Here is a 23071-nt window from a genome sequence, read left to right as displayed (position 1 = left end):
TTGTGTGTGGGTGAATGTTGGTGACATGCAAAATACTATAATCTGGTGAATTGTTACCGCACATCTGTATAGATACATACATGTGTATGCTTGTGCGTGTGTACACAGATTTTTTAATGCATTCCATTTTCATTTTAAGTGATTTGCATTGCATTTACATTTCGATTCGCTTTTCATGGCAATTTTGACAGCCACAACAGACAATCAAAAAAACGTTAAGCGGTGAGGCGGCAGTGGTGAGAGTGAGGTTAGGATTGAACGGCATTTATTTAACTGTTGGCAAATATTGGCCCCCAGGCATGTGCAAACGCACAGAGATACATACATATACATTTTTATAAATGTATTCGCTTTAGGCGCATAAAATTGCTCGCTTTCGCTAGTATTGCTTATATCTAAATATGTAGCATCATAAATTTCTATTAGCTTACACACACACAAATGTCGTTTACACGGAAGCAAAGAAAAGTGTATGTATGTATATGGATGGGGTATTTTAACGAAATCATTGTTGTTGGCCAAAAGTGGGTCATCATCTGGTGGTACAACACAATCAGTAAATGCCATATGTACTTATATATTCATAATTGCGCTGTCACCCCAGCAGACAGCCGAAACAAATGTTTATGTGTACACAATTACTATACATATACATACGTCATCCCACATGTCTATACATATGTATATACATTCATGCACATTGTACTTTCATATATAACACAAAGCTACAATTGTCCGTTTAAATACACTTCAGACACAGTACATACCTGTGCACCAAATTTGTATGTCGGAAAATATGTATGAATTTATGCATTTATACCTACTTAAATACCCAGATGGAAGTTCATCGACGGTGTCTATGACTATTACGACGTCTGCAGCGTAAAGTGAAGTACAGCGTAAAGTTGTTTCATATTGAATAGAACTGGCATTCCGAGAGCTTTTTTTAGTTGATCGCCTATTTATTCTCCTTAATGCAAATACATATCATTAGGAATAGTGCAAATGCCTTTCCAATATCGGTGCTCGGTAAGGAATGATAGAAAATAATATTATGTAGATTGAGGTTGAAAAATTAGTGTACGTGGGAGAACTAAGAGGAGAGTGACTATTTTAGCTTTGTTAAACATCTAAGAAGAGTTAGGTTGGGCGTTGGAATAAGTTTCCACTCTCGTAAAAGAGGTGTCGCTGCTGATACTATTTTTGTGTTGCTCTGGTAATATACTGGTGACTTGAAGGTGTATACGAGTATGTGAGGTCTCGATCGCAGTAGTTGTCATTCGTTTGAAGCGTAAAGATACTTTTTTATCTGATGTCAAAAATTTCTACGTTCGTCCCGAAATAACAGCGTTTGCGGGAAGTCATGCTTCATTATTACCTTTTAAAGAAAAGTGCAGCTGAAACGTGTCGCATATTGATCAATATTTACGGTAATCACGCTCCAACAAATACAACTTATAAAGAGTGGTTTCGACGCTTCCAAAGTGGCCATTTCGACGTGAGTGATAAAGTGAGTATGATCGCGAAGGGGCACCGAAAAAATTCGAAGATATTGAACTACAACAATTATTGAATGAAGACGTTTGTCGAAGCCTTGATGATATGTCTAAAGAGTTGGATGTTGACAGATCAACCGTCGGTAAACGTTTGCACGCGATGTGAATGGTCCAGAAAGTAGGTAACTGGGTGCCACATCAATTGAAGGAGAGGGATATCGAGAGACGTGGCAGTTGCTTCTTGAACAGAAGAAAAGAAAAGATTTTCTGCATCGCATCGTAAGCGTCGAAAGAGTTAGAGCAAGCCAGGTGAACCAGCTCCATCGACAGCGAAAAGAAATATTCATGCTGCAAAGGTTATGTGTGCATCTGGTGAGATCAGAATGGTGTCAACTATTATGAACTCCTTAAATCATCTGAAACTATCACTGGGGACTGTTACCGACTGCAGCTAACGCGTTCGAACCGAGCTCTCATAGAAAAGCAGCCGAAATGGGGCGATAGACATGACAAACGGCCGTATGCTGCCTGAGAGATGGAGTAAGGCTGTAGCTTCCAATGGCACATACTTGACATAATACATACATACATGTATTAATTAATTGTTTAAATAATTCGAAAGGACGGAATTTTGTTCCCATGCCCATTATATCAACAAAGATGATGATAGAAAAGAGATTAGAGAAAAAACTTGTTTGTAAACAAAAAAATGTTAACAAAACTCTATAAATACGCCATCTTAACAGCTGATTCCAGCAAAATGACTACAATTACTCTCATTTATAAACTAGACAGCTGCAGTAAGAGAACGTGTTAAAGTCAAAATAAAGATTTCCATCACTTAAAACATTTTTTAGTTAGCAAAAGTGTGGAAAATACTTCTTCGAATAATATAAGGTGGCGCAAAATTAATCACTCTACCGGCAGATTTATAATTTTTGCAATGGCTTCATACGTCAATCATATTTGACACTTGCCGACTAGACAGGTACAGTATAAGCTAACGCAAGCAGCGCGTAAAGATCAAAATCAAGATTTCCATAATTCAAAATCATTTGTTGTGTTTAGTGTGAAAGTTATTCAAACACAAAATTGGATGATTAATTTTGCGCCACTTTGTATATTTGGCGCATACATGTTTTGTCGGATATTTAACTGAGCTCTTCCTCCAATTTGTGATGTGCGTCTTAATATTGTTCACCAAATGGAGGAATGTCCAGGGGACATTTTGGAACGTTTTCTGGATTTTTTTATAGCAGAATTACACGCGGATGTTTATCATGACCTGTCGAAAAAACTTTTTATAGCATTTTCGTGTTTTATGCTTAGAATGGATTTTCAACTCAGGCTCTACTGAATATTGTCCACCCACATATCCATTCGGCTACGACAAATGCCTTAATTTCACTGATATTTCTATCGAAGTCAGTTCCAAAACACATAAAAAAGTGTTTAAACACATCGTCGTCTTGCAGCTAGCGTTTAATTAAGATTCAATAGATAGACGTACCCGAAGCAATGTTTGGGGTAACGCAAAACGATTGTGTTTGGTTAGGTAATCAGTTAGGAGGTTTCATAGGTTTGTCTTATTTGTAGAAACCACGTCACACCCTAGAGCTTACTAAGTACATACTTAGTTCCCTGATAATTGCATGACCTTTGCTGGAAAATTGCTATGTCACGAATGGCCAACAGCTAAAAACAGTGCGTGATGTTTTGAGAAGATAACTAACTAGATTTCACGGAGAGTTCGAACCATTGTTATGATCTTGTTCACTCTCCAATTCGTGTTTGAATATTTTGGTCATAGCATGTCGTTGTTGTTGAAACACCATAATAAAGGTGAATTTAGAAGTATCGGATTTTAAATAGAAATAAAACAACGAAAATTCAAATTGTTTGCGCAATTTTTATTATTTTTGTGTAGAGCCATTCATCACATTTATTTTTTAAAGATAATCTCTTTGAAATTTGGCCGCAACTGCGCCGTAATTTGGCCATGCGTAAACAGCAATTTTGCATGACTCGCTTAAGGACTTCGGTCGGTATCTCATGAATAACTTTAGTAATGTTAGCTACCAATGCCTCAATCGAAGCTGGTTTATCCACAAAGCATTTAAACTTTACATACGCCCACAAATAAAAATCCAAAGGGTGGATATCACACGATCTTGGCGGCCAAACCACTGGTTCAAGACGAGAGATAAATTGCTCACCAAAACGACGACGCAGTAAATCCATTGTTTCACGGACTGTATGGCAAGTAGCGTCGTCCGCCGTGCGCCATCTTGTTGTAACCAAATATTGTGAAGATCACAGGCTTCAATTTCCGACATCAAAGAGCAGCTTACAATGGCCCGATAGCGTTCGCCATTCACTGTTGTATTGGCACCAGCCTCGCCGATGATTCCTCAAACCTATCGAACGGTTGTTATCAATAGATGTAACGACCCTAAGTCATGGGTTGCTCTTTAGCAGAAATACGGCGATTTTGCTTATTAAAATAGCCCTTAAGCCAGAAATGGGCCTCATCGCTGAACGGTTAAGTATACCATAACTTGGCCTGAGCGCGCGATGAACACTTTTCAGAGAGCGTTGATTTTCGTAATACAGTTGTACGATTTGCAAACGTTGTTGAGGCGTAAGTCTTTCTATGAAGAAATGTCAATGAATTCTGAAAAAAATTATGAAATTAGTGATCTCTCAAAAAACCCCTATTGCAGAAAGTACCTCCAATCTGATCACCCTGTGCCTATGTATAGCTTTTAACTTACGCGTCGAATTTTATTATAATTACCGAACCTGAATGGAAGGGGGAGTGATCAGTTCCCGGTAATACACACCTGTCGCTAGTACGGAGTTCAGCTTGGATCAGTTAGTTGAGAGAGTTGTGGTTTCGCTATGGCCCATTTAATCGCGTAGTCATTCTTGAACAGCAAAGAATTACACTTTTTAATGGCATCCCAAAGGAGCTAATAAAATATAATGAAAACACAATAATTTCATGGATATATCTAAGTTAGACGTACGAGACTGTGGGAAGAGGAATTTTTTTTCTTTGATTTCTATTCTCTGCGGACTGAGATTTCTTTTTCTCAATCGATTTTACGGTTATGATAACTACAGCGAATTAGTTCCAGCTGGGAGCAAAATACCTCACATACATAAATACAAACAGCTTTGCTTAGCGAAGCAAATTCCCAAACAATTCGCATTTTCCTGAATAAGCATTTTCCCGCAAACGCACACAAATGTACGACGGCGTAAACAATACACTTGTATAAGCATTTATGTATGCAGGCATATATGTCTGTATGTGTGTGTGCACGTCATTTATGTAATGCAACGCATTTTACTTAAACGCCACATTTTCGCCTTTCACTGCACATTAATTGTTCAAAAAATACAAACCTACATACATACAAACGTACCATTGCAACAACAAGCCAAACATTACTTGATGACATGCGAGAAAAGTGACGAAATAGTACACAAAAGGCAGAAAAATCAAGCAAAACACAAAAAAAAGCACAAAAGAAAGAAAAGAAAAAACTTTGAAACAACAAAGAAACAAAAGTAACAGCAAAGCGGAAAACAGCCTAGGCGCAACCGAAAGCGGAAAGAATTATTTGTGAGAAAAACGGTGCAATTTGACAAAGCGCATCAGGAAGTGAGCCGACACACCCCACTTAACTACAATGCTCCTTAACGTTGCTCCTTGCCTCTCATCCAGCCCCTGTTGCGCGCTCTTGGGTAATGCACCATACGGCCCGCTCTGGGTCATTGTGTTTTTACTGGTTTTCCTGTTTTTGCTGTTTTGTGCATTTCTGCTTGGCTTGATTTGTCGGTAGATGTTTAAATTTTGCTCGTATTTTTTTGGTATTTCGTATTTGTGACTTGCAAAATTGTACAGAAATTGAAGTATGCAAGTAAAAAGAAATTCGAATTCTTCAGTTACGCGAAAAAGACGCTTTTGAAAGACTTATTAGGGGTTATGAATATCATATCAGAGGTAGATGTTATGGGCTCCTACAGTGTTACAGTGGTATCTGACTACGGCTGCGCCTTGAGAAAGCTTGCTGCCAAACTTGCTTTGAAGGCAAACATTTGCCGTTCGGAGTCGTCGTAAAACTGTATGTCTCTCCATTTGTGGAATAACATCAATACGCCCACCACAAATAGGAGGAGGAGTTCGGCCAAAAAGGGTGTAAAAGCTGGCAACAAGAACATATAGTTGTATTCTAGTGCTATTAAAAATGTGATAGGTTTGGGTTTTTCAAATATAAACAATACATTTTTTTCCAAAATTTTGGAAAAAAACATTATTTTTTATTAATATTTTTTATCCTACACTATTCATTTTTCATTTAATCGTTTACCACCTTCTCCCAGACCCGATCACATACTCGTATATGTATGTGCAAGTGATGTGATCACATGATCACATGATCACATGATCAACATCATGTGATGTGAGTTCATGTCTTATAGATTTGATTTTGCATGTAAAGATTGTTTCTTATTTTTTATTTTTAAGCTCAATTTTGCAAGTCACAGTTTATTAAAACGACACATACACATACATTCACATTTGGGTACATGTTTGTGCACTGTGCACTCGCTTGGCACACCAGTGCGGATGTGAAACCTTCCGCTTCAGCAGATGTCGTGTTGTTGACTGCTTAAGTTGCAGTGGTATAAAATATTTCAAAGAATAAAGGCAAAGAATGCAAGATGGACGAGCCACATGCGACTTATGCGTATACGGTAGGTGAATGAATGCTCGAGAAACTATGTTTTTTGTGTAAAGTACATTTTGCTTAGAAGTAGTGGACACCACACAGGCCATTAAGAAATTATGCAGCGTCAGTGCCGGACCAAAGGTACGAGAACTATAAATTGCAGGTGTAAGCAAATGTAGCTGAGGGATGTGAGTGCCATAAGAGTGTGTATGTACATATAAAAATGCATTTCAAAACGGTTCTAAGGTCGCTCACAAATAAAACTGTGCTTGCAGGTACCTCATGAAATGCAGCTGCAGCTATAAATTGCGCATCACTTTTTTTCGTTATAAATAAATTATTTTGGTTAAATTTATTTTTATTTTATTTGAATCAAATGTATGTAGTAGTGCTGGTTATTCAAAGAATCAATAGTGTAAAGTGAGTGAGTGAATTTCGTGGTGCCAGTAGCAGCAGGCGAGCACAAAAATGCAGCAAAATTGCGAATTTTTCCGTATACATTTAAATTTTTTTTTGAGAGCAAAAGAAAAACAAAAATTTTTTTTTTGAGAGCAAAAGAAAAACAAAAATTGAATACTGCCGTGAGATGCTGAGCTGTAGCTGTTTCTGTTTTGAGATTTTTTGGTGTTTGGTTAGTGGTTTTTTCTGTTTTTTTTTAGTGCCTGGCGGCGCCGTAAAAGTTGTGTGCATTGAAAATTCGTTTAAGTGCACATACACATGCAAACGTACACATGGTTGAATACACGAACGTTAAGAGAAATGTTAACAGATATGCACATATACATACGTCAATATGCGCACATATCTAAAAGCTACAGTACAATACGTACGAGCGTCGGAAAAATATAAGAGAAGCATATTTAAAGGCGTTCGCACACACACCATTATTGTGCATATAAGCACGATGGAGGTGTGTGTTCATGGTTTTGGATTTAGTATTAACTTTCGGTGTTTTTTGGTATTACGAAGTATATGCATTTTGCCGTTTCTAAATTTGACTAGTCAATGCTGGATTTGACTAAACGTCGAGGTTCCAATTTACCACCACTAAACATATGTAATACATAAGTAAATATGCTGATATTCTATTTGGTAAATATAACACAGGCACATTCAGATACATACAAAAGTGCCTACCTCACAACACCATTTCAAATATTTTTGTAGTTAATTTCTATGGTATTTACTGTTGAGTAAAGGGTACTTAAAATTTGAATTTTATATGGTAGTATCATACAATGATTTTTAAAGATAGTATGCAGTAAAGAAAAGAAGCTACTCATAAAAAATCGACTACCGCTCGGAGGCGACATAAAATTATAGGTACCTTCATTTGTGGAATAACAAAAATGCGCACACCTCAAATTGCTGTAGCAGCTCGGGAAAGTAACCAAAAAAGGATATACCGCGTTTTTTATGGGAAAATGTGTGTGTCGAAAATGGTGAAACGAAAGTTATTAATAAACTCCGATTTTGTTGTTTTTACAAAAAAAAAAAAGAAAAGAAAAAAATTATGACCCTCAAAACTTTTTTTTTATCTAGTACTTTATAGTGTACGAATCCAGCTCAAGAAGTACTCGCACTGAAGCTCAGACAGCTGTAGCGATGCCACTTAGCAACTCCCGAACCCATTTGAATGAGACGTTTTGAGCCATCTGCCGCCTTCTCCTGACCTGGCGCTTTCTGATTACCATCTGCTCACTTACCTGAGGTGCACATGGGCGTAAACAAATTTTCAATGGACACAGCGGTAGAAGAAGAAACTGGAAAATAGGCAAAAGACTTAGTGATTAGATATATTAGAATTCAAAAAGAGATTTTTAAGAATCTAAAAAATTGTTATCCCTCGCCTCACCATCTGCCTCGAAAGGAAAAATAACTTACACACGAGGGTCATTAGAAAAGTCAGTGCAAAGCCAGAGAGATGCCACTATTGGTGCCTATCGAGGTTATATTTAATTAGCAACATCTTTTGAAAAAACACACACCAAGTTTCAGCCAGATCGGTTTATTTCTTTGTGTGTGGCATTCGTTTGAATCGAGGAAGTCGGGTGTTTTTCAAAAAAGTCCATTACGACAACGCACTTGCGCACGTCTCAGCAGTTGTGGTTGCAAAATTAATGGAAATCCAATACGAACTCGCTTTACGTTCACTCTATACGCCAGAATTGACTCCCTCGAGTCATTTAAACTACTATTTGTTCCCCAATTTGAAGGAATGGCTGGCAGGTAAAAGATTTTATTCAAACGAGAAGGTGATTGTAGAAACGAATTATTACGAATTACATAAATTGAGTGCATGTACAAATTTCTATTAACGAAAAATGCACTAAAATAAAATATTTAAAAAAATTTAAGATTAGAAAAGAAGATCTAATAAGGTTGCCACGGTTTTTACAACATTTGAATTACAATCACTACCCATCTACTTATGTATGTAATTTTGACTCAAATATTTTTTATTGTGAAAGAGCTGCTTTAAAATAATTTTATTATTTGGATGCGATCGCTCTTAGTTTGCTCGATGATAAAATTAGCCTTTTTCAGCCAGCAATAAAAATCAAGAGCGAAAGTAAATTCGCAAAAACGCAAAAACGGAAAGTAACTGGCTTATGATATCTTTTTTGGTTATAAATCACAGATTGTAAAGTGCAGCAAACAGCCGAAAAGCACACAAAACTAATAACAAAACATACCAGTCTAACGGTTAGACGCGATAGAAGTGAAACCTTCCGTAAAACAAACTGAGAGAGAATAAGACGAAAGCAGCATTAGGAGCGGGATAATTATAGGTTCATTATAATATTGCTATAAAGTTCATATTTTATTTTCTTCATTTTATTATTATTCATCCTCAATATTTTCAATTTCAACAAATGATACGAGTGGCTTATGATAGCTAAAATATGATACAAATGCTTTGGTTTCGATGTTGTCAACATATCTTTGAAATACCGCGTCAATTGTTGTTTTTGATCGTGTTGTCGATTCAGTGCGATTGTTACACATTTTTAAATTGAATGTTGTATTGAGAAAGTTAATTAAAGGAACCGCTGTGTCCAATGTAAAATTTACGTTAAAATCGCCACTTAAAATCATTGGAACTTTATCGTAATCTTTTCTAAGTATCCGCGATACTTCTGGTGTATACTTTATTCAATTTTCGTGAATGAATTCCGTGATGCTATTTATTGATTGATTCGGTTAAACATAAATTGCCACAATTAAAACTGTTTTTCCATTGCTCAATCTGGTTTCGAATGCACATATTTCTCCCGCTTTAGAGAGCTGAACAGACAGTGATTCTAGTTGCTGCGCATTCAGATCTATGTATCTGTGGAGTTACAATACGAGCACCGTCATTTTGATTGTGGTATATTGCAACACCGTCTGCAATTGCGGTAAATATTTAAAAATGAAAATATTTACGAATATAAAAATACGGGCGCAATACAGCACACGCGGTTGCTATTACGAGCGTCGTAACGCGTATATTACACAGACGTACTAACATACACACAAACATTCGTAGGACGCTTGGTCTAAGCAAGTATTAGGTAGTGTAGTATAGGTATACATAATGCCTTCTCGCTCACCGTGGCTCCGTGATACGCAGGCGCGCACACATACGTACTAGCATACATACGTATGACCCTTGAACTAAACACGAAAGCAAGTAATAGGCAGTGTAGTATACATACTACAATACTCACTATACTAGCGTGGCTCAGCAGTACGCAGCCACACACATATACGTATATCAACATATAACGCTTCGTAGTGTCGCTTTTTCGTTTCATCGAGTCTCAAATCACTCCCAACGATTCTAAAGAAGTTTTCACTTCAAAAGTTCAATCTTATGCTTTTGGATCATATGTTTTCATGATGAATAATTCCTGCTAATATTTGCGGCACAAAAATGCGTTTCTCTCATATCGAATAGCCATTTTGCTTTCTCAATTTTTGGTTACTGCTAAAATTTTTTCAGTGATAATGTTTGTAACGAACTATTATTTGGTATAATAAAAAATTGTACACTAAAATTGTAATTATATCTTCTTCTTAGCATCACAGTCCTTGGTGAATCAATGCTTCATTAATAACCTCGTAATTATATCTTCTTCTTCTTAGCATTAAAGTCCTTGGATCGTTTGTAACCTTGCGCCATCTGACTCTATCTAAATATCCCTCCTTCCATCGCTGCATGTTTAGCTTTTCAAGGGCAACTTCCAACACATTCTTTTCTGGGGCACCCTCTTCTTCGGCCTCCAACAGAGCGTAATTTAACTGCCTTTCGAATTGTTCTCTCCTTGGGCAATGTAAACACGTGCCCGAGCCATGATTGTATTGAAATTGTAATTATAATTTCCTGTGTTTCCGCGAAGGAGCTAAGGGATACAACAATCTATCCTCTTCTGTCAGAAGCAAACTTCTTCAGCTCGTTCTAGCTTTGGTTTTCTTTATCACCATTTCTAAAGTCCTCCTCCAGGTCAGCGAGACTCTACCTCTTCGTGGGTCCCCTTGTGTATAACAATCCATAGCAGTGCGTGTGGTGTCACTTGATTCTCTTCTAAGAACGCAACCAAGCCAGCTCCTTTTGCTTGTCAAAACTTCCGCATTTTCCGTGTATTGGAGTTTAGTTGGTGCTACTCCACAGGCTGCTCTTTGATAAGATATTGGGTCAGAAAATGAGCAGTATTGTCAGCAGTATTTACAAATACTTGAGGGCGCTGCATGTCTGTAACTAACGGGTGAGTTATTATTTTTTTAAACAGTTGGTTTAAAAAGCTGACGCTCGTTTCGTGTTTTGTTTCACTGTCAAACATCTTCAGTTTGGTTTATAATTTAACCATATATCGAAACGAACGCTTGCAAATCATTGAATTTTTCTTCCATTTTATAGTCAGTTTATTCGACCCACTGATGCGGCTACTCGAGCTATAGTGACTAAATTTAGAACCAAATTTACATTATTGGACATCAAACCACCAACACGCTTACGTAGAGTGCGAACTGAAGAAAATATTGCAGCTGTATCGGCCAGTGTTAATGATGACCATCAATTATCGATTCGTCGCCGTTCGCAGCAATTGGGCCTCTGTTACTGAACAACGTGGAAAATTTTGTGAAAGGATTTAGGTGTGAAGCCTTTCATAATACAGCTGCTGCAAGAATTGAAGCAGAATTTTTGGTGAATGGGCTCGTGGAAAGTTGGCCGAAGATCCACTTTTTTATGGAAAAATTGTGTTCAGCCACGCAGCTCATTTTTGGATCAATGGGTACGCAAATAAGTAGAATTGTCGATTTTGGAGTGAAGATCAGCCAGAAGAATTGCAAGAGCTACCAATGTATCCAGAAAAGGTCACAGTTTGGTGCAGTTTATGGGCTGGAGGTATCAATGGACCGTACTTCTTCAAAGATGCTGCGAATCGTAACGTAACTGTGAATGGTGAGCGCTACCGTGAAATGATATCCAATTTTTTTTTGTCCAAAATGGAAGAGCATGACTTGCATGACATGTGGTTTCAGCAAGACGGTGCCACATGCCACACAGCACGCGTAACAATGGACTTGTTGAGAGGCGAGTTCGGTGAACAATTTATTTGACGTTCGGGACCTGTCAATTGGCCCCCCAGATCATGCGATATAACACCTTTAGATTATTTTTTGTGGGGCTATGTTAAAGCTCATGCCTATTCAGACAAGCCTGCTTCAATTAACGCATTGGAAGACAACATTAAAGCGTTTATATGTGAGATACCGGCCGAAACATTGGAAAGAGTGTGCCAAAATTGGACTAAGCGGATGGATCATTTGAAGCGCAGTCGCGGTCAACATTTGCATGAAATAATCTTCAAACATTAAATTATATGAACTGTACTATCGATTTGAATAAAAATTTCATGAATTTTACGTGTGTTTTTTAAACATACTTCCTATAGCTTTTAAAAAATCACTCTTTACAAAGTTTTAAGTCTCGCAGCCTTACAGTAGAATTGACTGGAAGTTCGTATTGAAAATTTGTAACTTTGTGATTCTAGACGACCACCAGATGTTTTTAAGGGAGCCAAAAGACTGCTTGACATTTTTTATGCGATTCGCGATATCTTCTTTTGAACTACCATTTGAGGTTGTTACCTTGCCAAGATAGCAAACGGAGTTAACTTCTTCAATCTTAGCGCCGTTAATCTCGAATCCTTATGTGCAGGCGGAATTTAGGCGCATCATTTTAGTTTTTTTGTTGCAATTTAAAAAAAAAATGTATCAAAATTAGTATTACCTTTTAAATTAAATTAGCAATTAAATTAATTATTTTAAAATGTACACATCCGGTCCGAATTTTTTTCTTTATTTAGCTTATCTCGACGAAGCCTCCAACCGTCGGAGTATGCTACTATATTTATTATATATGCAAGTATACGCATGTGTTCACATACATACACATGCATGTGCACCGAGTATGTAATTTGTTAAGTGGTATGTGCGCTTGTTTCCATACAAATAATTTTAGCACAGCCGCTGCAATGAAACTTTTCACTTTTATCTACAAACAGCGAGTAGTTCAGCTAAAGACTTGTACATAGCATATATTCAGGCGCGCTGATGTACACATTTATACACATACATACATAAAACTTCATTTGTGTGCTCACCTTCCAAACGCAGCAGCCTATTTACAAAACCTCTTCTGTATTTGTACAGCAAAAGGCCAACACAAAAACTCAACGACCGAAATCGCTCTACTAAATATTTTCCGACAGTTTTTTTCTCCCGTTTTTCATTCAATTTTCCTATTTGGCCAAATTTCTACAGCCCTTTTTTTTACGTCAGCAATTTGCATCAGCGGCAATAACAAATTGGAAAACGAGCGAACGAAAATAAAATGAAAACATGCGTGCCTGAAAACAAACCACTTAAGGGTCTACTCTTTGCACACGTACACAGACGCTGTCTAGCAAACTCACACACATACTACGCCGAGTATACTCGTACCCACGCCGCATTTTAATTAAGTGACGAACTTTATTATGCAAAAGTACGAGTGCCTATTTGTAGACTTTGCATCCATAATATGTACATACATATATATAATATGAATACATATAATATGAATATATGCACTTGAGTTTGTGGCTATGCTGTTGGCTACATGCCTACGAGTATGTACGTATATTCACTTTGCCTCTCGGCTGGCAATCACCTTTGACCGCACGCAGACACTATTTCGATACATAATAAATAAACCACCTGATGGACCAACCATGGGACCATCAATATACAAGTGTGTGTGGAGACATGCACGGCACAACTACTGCTACAGCTTGCAATAATAACTAAATTACACTCGCAGCGTTGGTTTGTGGTCTGTGGATCACGTACAATACATTAAATTCGATTCATTTACCCCCAAAAGTATTGTGAGCATGTAAATCACTATGCAAATGAACATCTCGTTCCTTCCACTACACAAGTTGGCGGCCCTTTTTTACTTTGCTTTTTCTACAGTATTTTATTGTGAAGACGAGAGTATCGTTTGTGGCTTACGAAATCATTTGATTTTTTGCCAATATTATTTATTGGAGTGATTTTGCCTGTTTCTAAAAATAAAATGCCCGTGAAGGTCTAGTTTTGAGTGCCAAGAGCCACTTAAAAAAAAAAATTTTATAAACAGATTTTTGTAATTTCATAATGGCTTAAAAAATTGGGGTTAGAAATTTTATTTTATAATCAACATTTAAAGTTAGTCAATAAAAAGGAAGGTTATACTCGTAGTAGGAATAGCAATTACAAAATAGAAATACGAAAAGCAGTTGGAGTAAGCTGCAGCAATCTCTTAATTAGATGGCCAAACAATATCGTACTTATCCTGCGTTCAGGGCACAGAAATATACCAGGGAACTGTAGCGCTGACCAACTTGCAAGAGAAGGTACCTGTATGCCAAACATAAGTAATTTAATGGGACTACTTCTCTCAACTTGCAAACTTCTTATTAAGGACGCACTAATCAGTGCGGCCGCCGTAGCAGAATGGGTTGGTGCGTGACTACCATTCAGAATTCACAGAGAGAACGTTGGTTCGAATGTCGGTGAAAGCAAAATTAAGAAAAACATTTTTCTAATAGCGGTCGCCTATCGGCAGGCAATGGCAAACCTCCGAGTGTATCTCTGTCATGAAAAAGCTCCTCATAAAAATATCTGTCGTTCGGAGTCGGCTTGAAACCGGAGGTCCCTCCATTTATGGAACAACATCAAGACGCACGCCACAAATTGGAGGAGGAGCCAGGCCAAACATCCAAAAAAAGGTGTACGCGCCAATTATATATATACATATAATCAGTTCTGTAAATCAAAGATGAATTAGGGTAAATATCTGTGAAATTGCTAGGCAAACATGGCCAAGGCTAAACCTACGTCTGTCCAAGAATATTATAAAATTGAGTAGCCTTCAAATTAGGATCTTAGGACCTTAGGACCTTAGTAGTGGCCCTCACAGGGCATTGGCCCCTATTATGAGTTACATTCGATCTTCGATATTCGCTGGTTGTCGAAGATCGAAAATGGAATGTTAATTTGGTATTATGAGCGGTGCAACCCTATCGAAATTTTCGTTGAATACCGAATTTAGAGTCGAATGCAATTTTGCTTTCGATTGTGTTGCGTATTGTGGGTAAACTTGTTAAAATGTAAGTTGTTTGCGATTATTTATGGTTTTATAGTAACCAAATAATAAATATATATAATACTAATTTTGTTAATTTTATGCAGGTCGAAAGTCGTGAGTTCCAAACAGCAATTAGAAAGGCTAGTTTCATTAATGGAAGAGAATCCACAATTCGCAAAAGGGATTTGCACCAAAGTTCAACCAGCAAAAAAATGGGAGGAATTTACAACGGAGCTGAATTCCTTGGGACCACCAGTTAGAACGGCAGCAAAATGGATTAAGGTTAAGGTTTTTGAATGACGAATAATTGAATAAAGAAAATTTATAACAAAAATAAAACAGAAACTGTGGCGTAAAGGTTTCTATTTAATACTTTTTAGATTTTTCTATAATATTCTGAGAATTTCATTTCTTATGCTGTATTTGCTGTAAAAATGTGCTTTTCTTTTTTGCAGATCAGCCTCTGTACTACTAAATTGTATCCATCTTTGGCAAATATAATTTTCCAGGACATCTATTATTTCCGATAGCACAACAGACACAGTGGGTTGAGCAAGTCCTAGCATACCTTCATTACCAATACTCAATTGGTACGATCCCTGAGCATAAAATCGCAGAACTGTGGCTAGCTTTAAAGTATTTGGAATGGATTTGGCTCGGGTGCACTGCTGCAACTGGTTTTCTGTACTGGACAGTAGGTTCATAAACGCCTCTTTAGATGATCTAAAGTTCTTTAAAAATCTGTAAGGAAATTTCTGTAATATTAAGTACGTCAATACATTTTGAAAATTCTAAACGTACTCAGTGGAAGCCATTTCTAGGGGGTTGGATGCGCCCCTCAACTGTTTTCTACTTCTAGCTAGTTCCACTAATCTTTTATCGTCCGATAAATCGTCGAACCACAACTCCGTTGTACTCATTTTCACAAAAAATACTTTTTTTTACTTTTAAAAATGTTGTTAGCAAAGAGTTTCAATACAATCGGTTTTTCTTTTATTTTGTTTGCTGTATCAGCTGAGAAAAAATTATCTATTGTAAATGCGTCGAGCGATCGAAATTCACAATAGTCCTATTCTTCAACGAATGAGCACCATAATACCAAATGAAAATTTGTTCGATCAGCACTTTCGACTACAGTCGAAGATCGAATGTTGCTCATAATAGGGGCCATTGTCTCATAGGAAATCATGCAAGGAGGTTAAGCGTTTACATGCATGACTTCTGTTGTAGCTGCAGGAATGAGGTGGAGTTGGAAACAACTCAACACCTTTTTTGCACATGCCCGGCTCTAGCCAGAAACAGGTATCGATATTTAAGATCATATATACTTCTTAATGAATATAGATAATCTATACACTTTAGGTATTAACAACCTTTTACGCTTTGTCAAAAGTTCAGGATGGTTCAATATGGAAAAGGAAATGTAGCCCAGCTTCTGTGGCTCACAACGGGCTCATTTCGTGGTCTAAGTGGCATCGCTGTCCCTATGTGCGATGCGGCTGCCAAACCTAAAGCTGCTGTATGCATCCACAAACCAAGCCGAAATCATTTAGCTCATGACAGGCCAGATTTCCTTGCAATAGGGAAGTTAGTTAAGGGGTTTGCTGGTCTAATTCTGGGTTGTTAGTGGCAGACCCAGGAAACATGTTGTTTTGACAGGGTGGGTCCAAAGTGAAAGTGGTGTTAGATGAATGAGTTTAAGCAGGAGTGTGAAAAGGTGGTTAGATGGCAAGAGGACCACAGGTACAGTTCAAGTAGCGCTTACGTGCTGTTTTGATACCATAATGCTGACCACTTGCGAAAAAAATTTAGGGAAAAGAAAACCATCTACAGCTATCCAGTGCTGTTGATGTAGTGGAGGAAAGTAAAGGGATCTAGGCTGGAGAATTTCCTCAAGCCATCCCCAAAGGGCACGCTAATGGAATCTCAAGCGCCTAGCCGTCAGAGCTGTTAAACAGCCTCTTTCTCTGCAGGATCGCCACAGCTTCTGAAATAGGGGTTGTACGGAAGTCTAAGGTTCTCCGCATGAGTTCCGATCACCCAGTGACCCGTGAACACCGCGATGAGTTTGGAAATTGAATGGCGGGGACTTCCCATCACCTTAAGCGGCTTGTTTCTATTGTATTGAGGCCATAGTGTTTTTGAAATAGCACACGATGAGACAGTCCTCCATCTGTTTTCCGTTTTTTTGAGAAAGAAATTGTGCAGTTTCCTTTTAACAGCGGTCAAAGGGACACCGATAATGAAACCGGTTCTGTCGACCCCATCCTGGCAAGCTGGCGAAGACCTCTGTTTGAAAAACACTGCTCGTTTCCGGCAGTTTAAAGGAGATTGAAATATTGGCTGATTTAGAGAAAACCCCCGCTCCAACTAGAGGTTTCATCTTGGATACGTCAGTGAAAACAGAGGTACCTATATCCGCGTCGACTCTCCCCTCTTTCCAATCTTGCCTGTTCAGAAAGAGCCTAGCACAACCCAGTTTGTGGATGGAGAGAGAAGGAAGGGGAGATCTGCTTCAAGATGCTACCATGTCCCACAGGAAGTTGCCTTCAGAAGCCTTCAACTTAATAGCGCTCTGATCAGCAATGGATTAACTTGAAGATCCACGGGAAGTAAGTGTAGAATGACGTTGAGGGCAGCGGTGGGACATGTTCTTCACGCCCCAGTGATACCCACACATGCAGTTCACTGTACTCTCTCTAATTTAGTGGTGTTGTAGCACTTCTCAAGAACTACCCACCAAGCTAGGCAACCGTATGTCAAAATTGGCAGAATCACTAAGTTGTACATTCAGAACACGACACGTGGCTTGAGACCCCATTGTTTACCGAACATAGATTTACAGATTTACTTATACATATATTTTCCCATGGCTCTTAGGTGGAACATTGGGGCTCATTATATTAAGTAAATTTTTATTGTAGGTATATTTCTTTGCTTGCTTATTTTTTATGTTATATGTCAACATTAAATTTTATTATGGGTCAATCAGTGGGGAAAGCACATTTTTCTCCATATAAATATACTGATTATCATCAGATTATACAATATGTATATAATCGTACATAATTGGTGCTTACATCTCTTTTTGGATATTTGGCCGAACTTATTATCCAATGTGTTGCCCCATAATAAATGGAAGGATATACAGTTTTATGCTGCCTCTGAACGGCAGAAATGCATTTGGCGGCTTGCTAATGTCAGACGAAGAGCCGAATGTGGGCATAGATACTCCGATAAACTATTGTAAATAGTTTCATGTGACCAAAGTGCCGAGCTATAATTTTACTTCTGATCGCTAATGTATTATGTTATGGAAAAATTAGAGAGAGGGCGACACCCGACACGGGTCAACCTAATGATTCCGCTTCAGAGTGAATCACCAGATCTGAACAGTCTACTGATTTTAACTACCACTCAAGGCAGGAGGTTACTTGACGGCATTCTGTCGGGTAAGCTCTGAGTAATTTGAAATGAACTTGCAGTTCACGACTACCTACCGTAAAAGGCTTTTTGATGCCTTGTGAACCTCATTTACTTGGTGAAGTTCTTATAATTCTAGCAGAACACAACAACAACAGAGAAAATTTATTGATCCTCTGTTAAAACTCATGAGCGCCACTCTTTTTATTGATTGGCGCAATAACTGCTTAAGCGTTTTTGGGCGAGTTTACCAAGGCGCTTCAGTCATTTTTTTCTTGTACTAACCGGCGTTTGTTGGAAACATGAAGTTGAACCAAGTTCTTGTCCACCTATTCTTTCCCAGGCAAAGGAGGCCTTTTTCTTCCTCTACTATAATCAGTTGCTCGAGTACTTTCACACCTAAAGCGTTTTTATCCTTTCGTACTACATTGCCAAGCCAACGGAACACTATGTCTATGCCACAGGTGAAAAGGTCCAAAAATCTTCCGCAGAATCTTTCTCTCAAACACCACAAGTGACGTTCTATCGGATGTTGTCATCTAGCTTCTGTCAACAGGGATGTGGATGCCGACACGCGAGTGCACTGATTGTCTGAAGCGAAGAGGACGGCCGCGGAAACGGTGGTTAGACGACGTTGAGGACGACCTCAGACGCATAAGAGTGACCAACTATCGTAGTCTGGCTATGGGCCGAGATGCATGGAGAAGAATTGTGGAGGAAGCTAAGGCTCACAACGAGCTGTGATGCTATGAATGATGATGATAGTAAATCGCTTGATCGCCTCTCACTCGCATCAAAAACCGATTGATTCCAATTCCAATAGTTTTTGATTCCTACCTGTATCAATCAGTAGTAAACAGTTATTAGATGGCGTTTTTAATTAATCGAGTTTTAGTCGAGAAATGGCTGGAAGTTGCGCTTCTCTAGTTTAGACGTTCTCCGAGCAAAACATATCACAAGTGAGCTTTAGGTGACTAATATGAGGTAAGGTAAACTTACTTCAACTTGAAAGAAATATTTATAATTTCATACATTCTCGCACAATATTAAGAATTCATATTAGATACCGACATACCCAATTTGTGTCCTTCATATGTAGGGAGCCTTCTGTGCTACCTCATTGTTTGCTAAGGGGCGACTGCTATTAGAAAAAACTTTTCCTATCATTTGGTCTTCCATGCACGGCGATTCGCACCTACGCTCTACCAAATATTAGTCACGCACCAACCCATTCGGCTACGGCCGTCACTTTTTCACTTGCTCAACCATAAACCAACGGATTGGTGTGAGGAGCGCCATTTAGTCCTACCTCTTTAAAAATCTAGTGAAGTCATACTGTTGCAGTAGTCATCATCTAAATAAAGTATTATTATTATCAGGTTTTAGAGCTCTGTGACCTCTAGTGTGGTCTATTATGCTTGCCCGCGAGCCTATAATCGGAGTCAAGCTAAGTACGTCAATTACTACTAATTTCGGTCAATAACAATTAACGGTGCACGGTTGCCCAGTCGGTTGCCCAGTCGCCTGATCCGCTCCTGCTTTTGTGTCTATGACGAATTAAGGTGCACAGAAAGAAATAAAGGCAAATTCCTTAGGCACTCCTTTGACCTTTCAACTGCTGTTTCAACTCTACCTTACCTTTTTTGCAAAAACAGACATTCGCAAAATAGCCTTTTACTAAGCCAGCAAAGCGAATTTCGATGTTCACAAAGAAAATGCGTGTAAATCTGGTGAAGCAAAGACGATTGTAAAATTTATGAGGCGCTTAAATTTTATTGCAAAATAAACAAACAAACAAATAAACAGGAAAAAAACACAAGAGCGCCTATTGTTGGAAACAGAAAAATGTATTTGTGGAATGCGCATTTGGATGCCAGAGGAGCGGTGGTTGAAGCAAATAAAAGAGGAGCGAAAATATAATAGAATATGAAGCAATTTTTAAAGCTGAGCTATAATTTGGACGACACAACGGCATTGACACCTACTGCTCTGCGCCACTGTTGCCACACAGGGAATAATAACATACACAGTGACTCCCTTATGTACATATGTACAAGTATATATGTATGTGTCTATATGTAAATGAATGTTTCAATGTACGAGTATTTTCAGGTTACTTATCAAACAGGTTTATTATTAAAAATATTTTGTATATACCTAAGTAGACATGGATAGCTGCATATAGGGCATACTCGCATACCTATACATACATAAATTGGTATCCACGTACAATATATAGGTAATGAATGTCTTCAAACGTTTCTATCGAAGTGGAAAAAGTTCTTAAAGATTTCCATAGTAAACATTTTAGTGCGTCATTTGCTGGAGCTTGAAAGGCAGCGGAATGAGGCAAATATTCACATACCCGCGCTAGTTACATATATATATATAATAGTTTCGTGCACACATGTGGGCACAAGGCCATGGAAAACAACAGCCGGTGTGTCTTCTGGTGTGTTTATACTGTTAACGTAGCTGATGCTGCGTTGATTTGGATGATGCCAGCAACGCCGAGCAGTGGTACGAGTGGTATAGAAGTGGATCCTGTTGAAGTGGTGGCTCATGTTGGTGATGCTGGTACATATAATGGTTAGTTGTTAGTGGCATAAACGGTGCTGGAGCATAACAAAGCACAAGAAAAACAGCTATAATGGCAACAAATATGCTTTTAAGGTCATAGTTGTAACCCATATCCTTTCATCGTTGAATGGTACAACCTTTAACACACATACACAAATACTTCCACTATGTACATATGTACTTGCATGCTGGTGGAAAGCAATTTGTTTTTGTTTGTGCTGCACGCATACATACATACACGAACCTATACAAGAAAGGTATGTATGTGTGTAAAAGCATTGACACCTTTAAAGGCTTGGTAGGTTATATGAAATGTGTTCCATTTTTATTTTCGACATTTTGGCCTTAAAATTGTGGCTGCATTATGAGGCGTAAAAATTCACTATTGTGGTTGTGCAACGGCTTGGATTATTTAAAAAATATGCCCTCACATATAAAAAAAATTGTCCTGGTGGCTCGTGGCTTCGACGCGAATAATGTAATTTCTATTGATTTTTGTGTTTGGAGCGATTATTATTTTTAGGTAACATGCAAGTGGCCATCCTGGTCGCACAATTTGCAGAAATGTGAAGTTGACTTTGCTAAGTAAGGTTCGCAACCTATCTCAGAATTTAAATGAATTAATTATGTAAGTTAATTGAAATAATGGAATGGGGTAGGAAATGAATGAAAAATTTAATCAGGAAAAATTTATTAGAAAAAGGCAAATTTTTAAGGGGGGGGGGGGGGGGGGTAGGGTCACAAAATCGAAATTTTTTTTCTTCACTCATCTTATAGTAAATCATTTCAAGAATGTTGTGTCAACATTTTAAGTGGATCGGAGCAGAACTCTCAAAGTTATAGCCTTTGTAGGCACTCTACCTCGAATGCGGAGCATCGATAATTTCTCAGAGTAATTTTTTCAAACGCGTTTTTCCCGAAACGACTTCTTAAAAGTCGGTGCCAATCACAACTCCGAAACTATTCAACCGATTCTTTTCAAATTTGGCACACGTTTTCTAAATCAAAAATACCTCCCCCCTACACTGTTTTTTTTTTATTTTTTTTTTTAAGGTTGTTTTTCACTTACAAATATGGCGAAATTTTACGCCAAAAATGCTCGTTTTACGTTTTTTTGCCACCAAAACTACAAAAATGAAAAAAAAAAAATTTTATTAATGTAGGGGGGAGCATTACGTCATACTTTAACTGAAAAATTCGACTTTTTTAGTTTCAGATGATTCTACGACGAATGCCGATTGGCACCGCAGAGCACCTCTCGAAAAACATATCTCCAAAAAAACTCTGCCATGGGCTTTTTTGTTTATATATTTTATTATTAATATTTTTTAAAAACTTATTGAAAAGATGTACAATAACATGCAACTGATTTTATTAAAGTATCTTAAGCCATATTTCTGTAAAAAGTTAAAAAAAAAAGTGTTTTTTTTTAGCGCTAAACCCTACCACCCCCTTAAGAAAGCTTGACGCCACTCTAAAACCTTTAAAACAACGAAATATGTAGTTAATTGTATTAATATTAGAATGTTGGTAGGGAGAGATAGTTACATGAGAATATTTTAATATAAAAGTATTTTAAATAGGGTTGCCACCTCTCCAAAAATTAAAACGAGTTAAATAAGCAAGTTAATTAAAATATTGCAATATGTGTATCAAACGAACGCGAAACCTGTAATCAAGTAATAATTTGAAACAGAGTTGCCAGCTATCTAAAAATAAATTTCAGTTAAAAAGTATGTATATAACGATATTTGCGCATTTATATATGATACATAACAATACTGTGAAAACATTTTAATAAAATAGTATTTTTAATAGGGTTGCCACCTATCTAAAATCTTTAATTAAATGAAATATGTATTATAGTTAATTGAAATATTATAATATGGACGTACATGACAATATTTTAATACAAAAATATTTTAAATAGGGTTGCCACCTCTCCAAAAATTAAACCGAGTTAAATATACAAGTTAATTAAAATATTGCAATATGTGTATCCAACGAACGAGAAATTTTTAAACAAGTAACATTTTAATAGGGTTGCCATGTATCTGAAAATAAATTTTAGTTTAAATATTTATAATAATATTTGAATCAAACGAAAGCTGCTTCACAGATCTTTAATCTAAACATATTTTTAAATAGTGCTGAGATCTATCTAAAAA

Source organism: Anastrepha obliqua, chromosome 4 (genome assembly GCF_027943255.1).
Source record: "Anastrepha obliqua isolate idAnaObli1 chromosome 4, idAnaObli1_1.0, whole genome shotgun sequence".
NCBI classification, from domain to species: domain Eukaryota; kingdom Metazoa; phylum Arthropoda; class Insecta; order Diptera; family Tephritidae; genus Anastrepha; species Anastrepha obliqua.
The sequence above is the reverse complement of the archived record's forward strand: the minus strand, read 5'-3'. Positions refer to the sequence as shown.